We start from the raw sequence: 12,430 nt of genomic DNA, 5'->3' as shown, positions 1-12,430 counted from the left end.
AAATATCTAAACAATAAATCAAATCTCTAAGCATGTTAGAAAAGTAATTTTATAATTTTGGATAGAGAAAAACTGTACTAAATAAGAAAGGAAATGTAGAAGCCATAAAATAAAGAATAGACAGATTTGACTACATAAAAATTTTAAACTTCTCTAAAATGGAAGACACTATAAAGAAGAGTAAAGTAAAAATGAAAGAATGGAAGGCAATGTTCAGAACATGCATAACAAAGGAATAATATCCATACTGTATAAAATTTTCTATGTATCAAAAAAATGACAATCCAACAAAAGATATGCAAAGGTATGAACTGGAAATTAACAGGCAAACATAAACCATAAACACATGAAAAGATGTTAAATCTCAATACTTAGAGCATGTAAATTAAAACAATGCTGACATACCATTTTTCACTTATCACACTGGCAAAATATTTTAAAAGACTGATTAATATCAAGAGATGATGATTCCTTAAAGAAAGAGGTATTCTCATACCTGGGTATGAAAGTAAATTGATACAGCTTTTTAAAGGGCAATTTGGCATATTTTCTAATAGAAAAAATGTGTATATCCTTAGATCCAGCAATTTCACTTCTAAGTATCTAGCCTACAGATTCAAATTGCAAAATGAATGAGTACGAAGATAAATATAATGTAGCATTCTGATTCTGCATACGTTTTCCCAACCTGCCTTCAATGCTGTCACTTTGGTAGTTTAAAATTGGCCACAGTGAGAGTATTTACACCATGAAAATTGGCCAGCACTGCCTATTAGGTTTTTTCCCCTAGAAAGCCAGATACCAGCACATGACTTCACATGATGGGTAGCCTCTCCCAGAGCAAATGTGCTGAAAAACCCAGGAGGAAGCTGCAAAGCTTCTTAGAAGCCCTGAATGTCCCAGAACGTCATTTTCTTCTCAATCTATTGTCAACGAGCCCCTAAAGTTAGCCCAGGTTCAGGAGGAGGGGAATTAGAGTAAACCTGTCAGTGGGAGGAGTGGCAAAGTAGTACCCAGCACAGAGTGGTCCCTCAACAAATGCTTGCTGAATGAATGACTGAGTGAGTAAGGTCACCTTAAACACAAATTTGTATGCCCTTGAGTCATGCTAAAATGATAATACCTGGGAAGTTTTGATTCAATATCAGAGTGCCCAACGGTTTTTAAATCCCGCAGGAGCTAAATATCAAATTGCTTGATATAGATCTATTTACACTCTGTCTGCAGGTTGGCACAGACCTGTTTACTCAGGCCCTTTCTGCTTATATACTCAACTGGTACTACACATATTACAATCGCAGATTGCTTGTTTTATAGATTTGTTAAAATGCTATTTAGGTTTGCTTTATTTCCCTAAGTAAACTGAGATCCTTAAGAGAGTTCTTGTATATTTCTTTGCCACGCCTCCTTCCTACCACACCAGATAGATAATTATCCACACACATACACACAAATACTTAAAAGATATATGAGGGGTAATGAGCCTTAAAAGGGAGGGAAAGTAGGAAAGGAACTAAAAATTCTTAATTGCTATGTTCCAGAGCCTTCCATAAATTTTCTCATTTAATTCTTATGTTCACCCAGTAAAGTAGACAATATTCCAAAGTAGAGGGAAATAGGTTTCAAGAAGGCTCACCAATTTGGCCACAGCCACACTAGGAAGCAGAGGAGCTGGGATTCAACCGCAGATCTGCATGGCCTGAGTTTTGTGCTTTCATTGTGTTGTCTTCCCACCACTATACACAACCCCCAACTTCCTCCTATTCTCCTGCCACCTTTCTTGAAGTATCTACAAGAGTCATAAAAATACTAATGCTTCTGAACCCCAGATAAGGTGACCAGTGTTCCAAGTTCTGCTCTTGTAAAAATACCCTTTAAAAGCCTGAGAAGACAAGAAGCTTCAAATGATACATAGTAGGAAGGAAGTGACTCTGGTGATAGGGGGACTTGCTAGGAGCTGTGGCAACGAGTCAGGCAAAAGGTGGTGGGGGGTGAGTTAAAATGACAGTGGTGGAATGGAGAGACGTGAACATTTTTGAGGGATTTTAAGAAGACAGGCTCAGCATTGGATTTTACAGGGGCCGACGAATCATTTCAGAACAATCACTCTGGCTACAGAGGACGCCTAGCTGGGAGGTTTCAGAATTCCTGGCAGAAGATGATAATAGCCATAGAGGTGGGGAGAACTGGATGAATTTGAGAGACAATAAGGAGGTAGAATCTGTGGGAGCTGTTGCCAAACTAGATGTGGGGACGTGGGGAAGAGGGAGAGGTCTAGGGTGAAGACCAGAAATCTGTTATGCATAACCAGGTGATTTCCACTGAGCTAGGGAAAATAGAAGGGGGAGCAGATTTCAGAGAAAGAGGAAATCCAGACATGATGAGTTTGAGTTGAACATGTAACCAAACATAGGCATCCAGTCTGCAACTGCATTTGAAGCAAAGCAAACCTCTCTTATCTAAATGGGATTTTTTGCTCTCTTCGTTGGTTATGGATGACTATGCCGAATGCTATTTGTGACAGGGTTCTGTGTCAGGCAATAAAGGGACTCTGCAATTCTGAAATGTTTGCACTTCACAGTGACTCAACTCTTTCTCTCCAAAAGCCATTTATCACCCTGTAGGCACCTCTGCCATAACCAAGATGTCTTTATTGAGCCTTCCATAGCTAGTAAGAGCTGTGCAATTCAATCAGTGCCAGTGACTCATAATCATAGAAAGTGTTGCAAGGAGGTTTCAGTGGACTGTGCCTAAGACTGCAGGTTGGCCTGCATAAAAAGCCAAGATTTCATGCTGATTTTCTTAGAAGAGCTTGCATGGACAGGAATGAGATGTGTTTGCACACTTCTGTCCCACACGCAGCAGCGCAGCCTTTGCTTACACAAGCCCAAGGTACCTGCATGTCAGGACAGGGAGCATGGGGCCCTTTGTCTCCTGCTATATTCCTAAGGAAGGAGGGAAGAGTTCAAGCCAGCTAATGAGTAGATGAAGGCTCTCCAGAGAGCTGCTACTTTTCTGCACATCAACTGTTATCAAGAAACCCAGTAAGAGTTCTATCAAAAACATAAAGGCAGGTGTTAGAAGACAAAGGGATTATGGATGGCCCCAGTCCAAAGGAGACCACTTGTAGCTGCTTCACCAATGTGCTCAGTTCATTATATAACTATTAGATTAAACACCCAAAACAAGACCTGGCTAGATTCCCATGCCCGTGAAGAACGCCTGCCCCTCTCAGCCCCACACCTGCCAGCCCACCAGGTGGGGAGCAGCGGCCAGGGGAGTCAGCCGTCCTCTTCACACACTCCAGTGTCCCTCGGCATTACTCCAACTCTACTCAGAGATGCCCTGCAAAATCCCCCTCAAATCAAACTCCCCTGGATGGAAAACTGCTAAATAAGAGTTTCCTTACCTGAGAGGAGGTCCCGGGTGAATGGCAGTTGAGACAACAACTTCTAACAGAAGTGACAGCAACTCACAGGGCAAATCTGCTGGTTTTAAAAGAAGAAAGGTGACTTCATCCCTGATGCTGTGGAGTTTAAAAAGAGCAACGAGTGCTCCCTGGCTGAGCCAACTCTGTTTCATCCAGTGATGACTCCATCCTGATTATGCAGCCACTGCCCAGACTTGCTTAGCTTTCAGAAGGTAAATCACTGGAATCTGACTAGCCCTGTTGTTTTCAAAGAGCTTCAGCAGGTCTTAAAGCACCAAGCACCTTCACCAGCACCAGGGATAAGCAAACTGGGCACTTCTTTCCCTTAATCACATCGTTATCTCTCAAGAATCCAACTGTCTGGAAAACAGTGCTCTAGGGAAGGAAAATAGATATTTAAACTTATGAGTGGCAAAATTCACGAGGTGGGGGGTGTGAAGAGAGAAGATTCAAAGACTCTTGAGTCTGGAAGAGGGGCAGTAGGAAGCTGGAAATTATTACCTTAGTAATAGGTTTATAGAGCTGGTAGATTTGTAAGCATATGAAAGTGACAAACACCTTGCAGAGGGGAAAGTATTCAGTCAAGCAAAGGGGGTGAGCCACTGTATGGAAAAAAGGTATGATAGTCTTTCTAAAGAGGACAACTGATTTTTACTTATTTTCTTTGTGTTAAATGCAGTTCTAGTCAACCAATCTGGATTGTTTGTGATATTAATATATCAGCTCAGCGCATACCCACATTTCACCAGGAAGATTTGGGAAAAAAAGAATTTAATTAAGGGATATTCTTTCTTGTATGTTAAAGGCCAGGCTAGAGCAATCAGACTTGTAACATGGGGTTCAAGGTCACTTCTGGCACCTCCCCTTGATGCCAGGCCCTGGGGCTAAACTTCAGGCAGGCTTGTGGCCGTCTTCTTGCCAGGGCAGGAAAGGGTAATGTGTGTGACCTCGGTGGGAAGTGAGGCCAAGGGTCAAGTCTGGTGGCCAGCTGACTGCCTGTGCTCTCATACCGCTACTTCAGGAGAGGCTAAGGTGACTCTGGGTCACTAGGCATGTGTCCAGTTTCGTGCTGGGCTATTTTGAGGTTTTGAGGATCTTCTTGTGTCAAGTTTCACTCCAGAGAGGATAAAACAAGAAGAAATCTGTTTCTGTACAGAGAGATATTCAAGCTCAACATTAGAAACAGGTTTTGAAATTGGAGATTTAAGAAATGTCAACCTGGCTATAAAAGGAACTTGGAAGTCTTCTTCTTGGGATATAAATAATGATAGAAGTAGGAGAGGAGCTGAGTTTGGTCAATAGTAATGTCGATGAGGATGCCATGTTATTTGGTTCGTAGTATCCTCAAAGCACAGAGACTGGCACATAATAGGCACCCAGTAGGTAGTCAGGGAGTGACTGACTCAGGCAGATGCCTGCAGTTTCATGTATGTAGAGCAGATCTGCTGGTAACACTTAAAGTCACCATCTTGTCAGCAAAGCAGATGGAGAGAGCATGAACCAGGGGGACTTGTGGAATGCAGAGGAACTTGTTTTTTCTCAGCCCCAAGTTCACTGCCAAAGTCACAAGAGAGCAAAGAAAGTCAATTTCTGGACCCAGGAGTTTCCTTTGTTTGCCCTGTTTCCCTATTCATCAGTTAGACTCATGAGCTCCTTTTCCCAGGGCCAAGGACTCCATCTAATGGGCCACCTGCCCAAAATCTTCCATTCTCTTTTGTCCTTGTGCCGGTTTGAATGTATTGTGTCCCCCAAATGCCATTATCTTTGTGGTCTTGTGTGGGGCAGACGTTTTTGGTGCTGGTTGGATTTGCTTGGAATGTGCCCCACCCAGCTGTGGGAGATGATTCTGATGAGATGTTCCCATGGAGGCGTGGCCCCGCCCATTCGGGGTGGGCCTTGATCGGTGGAGCTATACAAATGAGCTAACTTGGGGGGAGAAAAGAGAGCGCAGCTGGGAGTGATGTTTTGAAGAGAAGCAAGCTTGCTAGAAAGGAACGTCCTGGGAGAAAGCCGTTTTGAGGCCGGAGCTTTGGAGCAGATGCCAGCTGCCTTCCTAGCTAGCAGAGGTTTTCCGGACTCCATTGGCCATCCTCCAGTGAAAGTACCCGATTGCTGAGGTGTTACCTTGGATGCTTTGTGGCCTTAAGACTGTAACTGTGTAGTGAAATAAACCCCCGTTTTATAAAAACCTGTCCATCTCTGGTGTTTTGCATTCTGCAGCATTAGCAAACTAGGACAGTCCTCAACATTTTATTATAAAATTTTCAAACTTACAGAAATAATAAATTTGAAATAATTTTACAGTGAAGTCGCATATACTCACCTTGCAGTTTCTACAATTAGCATTTTACTACATTTGCTTCATTATATATTGATTTTCCTTCCACTGCCCTATCCATCCATCAAACTCATCTAATTATTTTTGTTGTTGCATTTCAAAGTTGCAGACATGGGTACCCCCCCTCCCCCAATAGTTCGATATTGAGCTAGAGTTCAATATTTGTTTAAAATTCCTTTATCTTTTCAGGCAAAATTTGTATATAATGAAATGCACACATCTTAGCTGTATCGTTCAATGAGATCTGATAAATGCATGAACGTTTGCAACTCAAACCCGTCAAGATACAGAATGTAGCCATACCACAGAAAGTTCCCTTATGTCCCTTCCCAGCAAACCCTTACCTCAACACCCTCCACAGATAACATCTTCTGATGTTTTTCACCATAGATTAGTTTTGCCTGTTCTAGAACTTCATATAAATAGAATCTTACAGTTTCTATCCTTTTGTGTAAATCTTTGTTCATGTAGCATAATGTTTTGTGACTCATCCAGCCATGTTATGTTTGTATCAATAGACGGTTCATTTCATTGCTGAATAGCATTTTACTGTATGACTATGTCACAGATTGTTTATCCATTCTCCTATTTGATGAATACCTAGGCTGCTTCCAGTTTTAGGCTATTATGAATAAAGCTAATATTAACATATGGACATATATTTTCATTTCTCTTGGGTAAATATCTAAGATCGAACTTGCTGGGTCTTAGGGTAGGTGTATATTTAATTTTATAAGAAATTGCAAGATATTTTCCAACATTCTCCTACGGTTTATCCTCCTACTAATAATGTATGAGAATTTTGGGTGCTTCATATTCTTCACAACATTTAGTGTTGTCAGTCTTTAATTTTAGCCATGCTTGTGGGTGTACATTAGCAACTCCTTGTAGCTCTAATGTGCATTTCCCTGATGACTAAAGATGTTGAGTTTTTTCATTCATATAACATATTTTGTGAAGTGTCTGTTCAAATCTTTTGATAATTTTTTTAAATTGGGTTGTTTGTCATTTTATCGAGTAGTATGAGTTCTTTGTCAAATATGTTTTGTAAATATTTCTTCTTGCCCTGTGACTTGCCTATAAATTTTCTTAATGATATTTCTTCTTATGGGGAGAAGTTTTAATTTTTATAAGGTTTAATTTTGTAACTTATTTTCTTTTTCTGGTTTTTGCATTCCTTCAAGTTGCAAAGATATTCTCCTATGTTTTCATGTAGAAATTTTATAATTTTAGCTTTTATGTTCAGGTCTACGATCCATCACAAATTAATTTTTGTGCACTGTATAAGGTAGGCCAAGGTTAATTTGTCTCCATATAAACATGCAATTATTCCAATATAGTTTGTTGAAAAGGCTTTCCTTTCCCTATTGGGTTGCTTTGGCATCTTTATCAAAAATCAGATGAATGTATAAGTGTGGATCAATTTCCAGTTTTTTTAATTCTGTTCCATCAATCTTTTGTTGGTTCTATGGCAGTACCACACTGTCTTGATTACTGTAGCTTTAGAGGAAGTCTTAAAGACAAAGTAGTGTAAGTCCTCCAGCTTTGATTTCCTTTTTCAAGACATGAAAAAATATTCCAAGTTCTTTGCATTTCCATAGAAATCATAGAATCAGCTTGTCAATTTCTACTAAAAAGCATGGTAGGATTATGCAGTATAATGAAAAACTTTGGCTTGTCTTTGTCCTCAGTTCCTGGGGAAGCAACTCTGAATCTTTGAATTCTCTGTGACAGGCACATCTTTTGTTCCTCATGGCGGGCCCGGGACCATACCTGACAGTCCATATGCCAACAAGTGACAAGGAGGAACCAACCGCACCTGCAGTCTTAGGGCAGGGGTTGGCCCCACAAGAAGATCAACCAGGTGTTTAGGAGGTTGGGGCTTCGAGTCGTATCAATATCAACCTATCTCCTGACCTCTGGGAGGGGACTGCTGACTGAGTTCAACCACATGCACGTTGATTCTATCAATCATGCACATGGAAGAGACCCCATATAAACTCAGGGCACTCAAAGCTTCAGACAGCTTCCATCATTGAGAAAACACCTAGTTTCTGTGCCAGGAGGGTGACACACTCTGTCTCCCTGTGGAAAGGACCCTCCCAGACCTCACCCTATTCATCTTGTCTTTGTCTTCTTATTTTTATAGTTTTCACTGTAGTAAAATTATAATCGTAAGTTTAGCACTTTCAGTGAGTTCTGTGAGTCATTCTAGTGAATTATCAAACGCAAGGAGGATGATGGGAACCCCCAAATTTGTAGCCAGCTGGTCAGAACTGCAGGTGGCCTGGGCCCCCGAACTTGCACCTGGTACCTAAAGGGTAGTCTTGAAGGATGCCCTTAACCTGTGGGGTCTGCCTAACTCCAGGTAGTGAGAGTCAGAATTGAAGTGGATTGAGTGACTTGGCAGTCTTTTTAGTCACTATAAAGGCTTTTTGATAACCTTTACAGATTAGGATTAAGATTGTACTGAATCCGGCTGAGAGATTTCAAATGGAGTCAAGAGGTCATTCTATAGGTTATTCTTAGATGTTATATAGATATCCCTTTTTAGTTTTTAGTGTATTGGAATAGCTATAAGGAAATACCTGAAACTGTTGAACTGCAGCCTTGATTTTTGAAGATGATTGTATATAGCTTACACTGTGTGACAGCGTGATTGTGAAAACCTTGTGGATCACACTCCCTTTATCCATTGTATGGACAGATGAGAAGAAAAATGGAGACAAAAAGTAAATGAACAATAGGGGAGGATGTGAGGTATGGGATGTTTTGGGTGTTCTTTTTTACTTTCATTTTTATTTTTATTCTTTTTTTTTTTGGAGTAATGAAAGTGTACAAAATTTGATTGTGGTGATAAATACACAACTATATGATGACATTGTGAACAACTAATCGTACACTTTGGATGATTGCATGGTATGTGCATATTATCACAATAAAATTGCATTAAAAAAGGTTGTACTGAATCTACAGATTACTTTAGGGGTAACTGCCATCTTAACAGCACCATCTTTCAATCCATTAATGTGGTATCTCTCTCCACTTATTTACATCTTCTTTAATTCCTCTCAGCAATGTTTTGTTGTTTTAATGTAAAGGTCCTATATGTCTTTTGCTAAATTTATTCCCAGGTAGTTTATGTTTTTGACAAATTATAAATGAAATTGTTTTTTAAATTTCATTTTCCAACTCTTCATTGCTAATATATAAAAATGCAATTGATTCTTATATAATTTTGTATCCTGTTACTTGCTAAATTCACTTAATAGTTCAAGAAGTCGTTTTGTAGATTCCTTAGGAATTTCCATGTAAACACTCATATCTTTTACACATATTTAAATTAAATATTTAAATTATTTTTTTTGTTCTGAATTTATGCATTTTATTCTATTTTATTATACAGTGGCTTAGGTTCTCTAGTCTAATGCTGAATAAAAGTGATGAGAATGTATATCTTTGCCTTGTTGCCAATCTTGGGGAAGAGTGTCTAATATTTCACAATTAAGTATGATGGTAGCTGTTGGATTTTTGTAGATGCCCTTTATCAGACTAAGGAAGTTATCTTCTATTTTGAGTTTGCTGAGAGTTTTTATCATGAACAGGCATTGAATTTCATCAAATGCTTCTCTGCATCTAGTTAAATGATTTTTATAATTTTCCTCCTTTAATCTTTAATATGGTGAATAACACTGAATTTTGAATGTTAAACCCCTCTTTTATTTCTGATATTTGTAATTTTTTTTCTCCTGATTTTCTTGATCAATCTATCCAAGAATTTATAAATTTTGTTATCTTTTCAAAGATCTAACTTTTGGTTCTATTATTTTTTTCTTTTTTTTTCCCTTCTACTTAATTTAGGGTTAATTTGTTCTTTTTCTAGGTTTTTAAGGTGAAATGCACAACTATATGATGACATTGTGAACAACTAATCATATACTTTGGATGATTGTATGGTCTGTGCATATATCACAATAAAATTGCATTAGACTTTCTTCTTTTCTAATACATGATTTAAAGCTAAAATTTCCTACTAAGTATTGTTTATCTGCATCCCACAAATTGTGAAATGTTGTATTTTTATTATGATTCAGTTCAAAATATTTTCTAATGTTCTTTGTGATTTCTTCTTTAACCTATGGAGGATTTAGAAGTGTGTAATTTAATTTCCAATTATTTGGGATTTTTTCTTAATATCTTACTGATCTTTAATTTTAATTCTGTTGTGCTCAGAGGACATACTTTGTATGATATCAATCCTTTTGAGTTTATGGCCCAGCACATATTCTATTTTGGTGAACATTCCATATGTACTTGAAAAGAACATATATTCTGTTGAGTATATGTTCTATAAAAATCAAGTAGGCCAAGGTGATTGATAGTGTTGTTCAGGTCTTCGATGTCTTCACTAGATTTTTATTCAATTGTTCTCAATTGCTGAGAGTAAGGTGGTAAAATCTCCATCTACGATTGTGATATTGTCTATTTCTCCCTTTAATTCTGTTAATTTTTGCTTCATTTATTTTGATCGTTTGCTGTTGGATACAAACACATTTATGATTCTTGTGTCTTCCTAATGTATTGACATTTTTATCATTATGAAATGTGAAATGTCCCCCTTTATCTCTGGTAAAATTTTCTGTCCTGACAGCTATTATATATCATTTTAAATAACCACTCTAGCCTTTTATACTTACTGTTCACATAATATTATTTTTCCATACATTTACTTTCAACCTATTGGTATGTTTAAATTTAAAATGGGTTTCTTAAGACAGCATATATTTGGGTCTTGCTTTTTTAACAATCCATTTTGATAGATTCTGGCTTTTATTTGGCAAATTTAATCCATTAGTATTTAATGTTATCATTGATATGGTGGCTTTAAGCCTACCATTTTACTATTTGTTTTCTGTTTGTTCCCTCTTTTGGATTGATAGAACATATTTTAAAATTTCATTTTAATTTAACTATTGGCTTTTTTAGCTATACCTCTTTGCATTATATTTTGGTAGTTCCTTTAAGGATTAAAATATAATTCTTTATTTTTCACAGTCTAATGGGAGTTAATACTGTAACACTTCATGTAAAATGTAGAAACCTTGTAACCAATTTGATACATTTACTGCCCCAATTTGATACACTTACTGCCCCCATCCCATGCTTTATGCTATAGTTGTCATATGTATTTCCTTTACACATGTAATAGATTGCATGAGAGGAACTGGTCAGCAACAAAGCATACAGAATTGTTCTTGACCTTGGCTACACTATGGAATCTCCAAGGATATTGTGAAACATCTCTTCATAGGTCCCAACTAAGAACAACTAATTCAGAATCTCTGGGTAATGCTGCCCAAGCATTGATTTTTTTTTTTTTAAATTAGAGCAGTTGTAGGTTTAGAGAAAAATCATGAAGAAAAAAAAAAAGAGTTCCCTTATAACCCCCTCCCACATTTTGTATTAGTGTGGTAACCTTATTACAGTTGATGAAACTATTTATTATAATAATGGCATTAACTTTATCCCACTGTTTACATTAGGGTTCACTCTTTGAGTTGTGCAGTTTATGGGTTTTTTGTGTGTCTTTGGTAACCTGTATACTACCAAAAATTTCCCTTTTTACCCTTTTCAAATACAATTCAGTGTTATTAATTACATTCACAAAGTTGTGCTTCCATCGCCATCATCCATTGCCAAAAGGTTTTTTGTGATGTTTGTTTTTGTTTTTGTTCTGTTTTGTTTTCTTTTTAGCTTCTCAGGTGATTATGACAGGACCCACAGTGAAAAATACTGGTGAGGTGACTTGCTGGTCCATCTTCATGGCCTGTGGATGGATTTAAAATCTTCCTTCCTGCTACTCCTGGAGGCAGCATAGAGGAAATAGGCAAGGATTCGAATCCCTGCTTTGCCATTTACTAGCTGGGTGGTGCTGGCTAACTTACTGAACATTTCTGACCTGTATTTAGTTAACTAGAAAAGAAATAAAAATATTATCTATTTTACAGGATTATTGTACAGACTCAATAAGTCACCATATTTAATGCAAGTGGCACACAGTGTGTACTAATAAATGTCCACTTCCCACCCACCCCCACTCCCAACCCACCATTGCAATAAGAGGTATGGACAGTTCTGAGCTATTTCACCTTGATATGACCGTGCTTATGTCATCAATCTTGATTTACAGCCGGATCTGGCATTCTGATTCTAGCATCTGAACTCGATCCAGTAATTCTTTCCTGCCTCACAGGTTCCGGGCCCAGTTTCCATCACCTGTTTCTATTGCTCAGCTCTAAGCCCCAAAGCGATGGTTTCTAAAAGTAGCTGGGCCCCATGTTACCGTGGCTCCAGCAGAACCTTAGCACTAGGAGGGGTGAGTGGCTAATTTTAGACTTGTCCCGGACTAACATCTGAGAGAAAGCAAGGCTGGGCAAGTCTTCAGAGTCTTTGGGTTGAGGTTTACAGAGAAAGGTTGGGGAAATTTTGTCACAGAGTTTGTGTGTCTGATTCATGCCAGGCACCTTAAATGGAAATGTAATACCTGAATCCCATTGGCTCAAAACCTATTTGGCTTTGAGCCTCAGGGGCTGTGCTGAGTGGGAGTAACTGCAGTGGAAACCAGAGTTTTTGATATGCTGATTCTTGTACTGAGCTGAAAA

This window comes from Choloepus didactylus, chromosome 6, assembly GCF_015220235.1.
Source record: "Choloepus didactylus isolate mChoDid1 chromosome 6, mChoDid1.pri, whole genome shotgun sequence".
In the NCBI taxonomy this organism is placed as follows: domain Eukaryota; kingdom Metazoa; phylum Chordata; class Mammalia; order Pilosa; family Megalonychidae; genus Choloepus; species Choloepus didactylus.
This window is presented reverse-complemented; position numbering follows the sequence as displayed.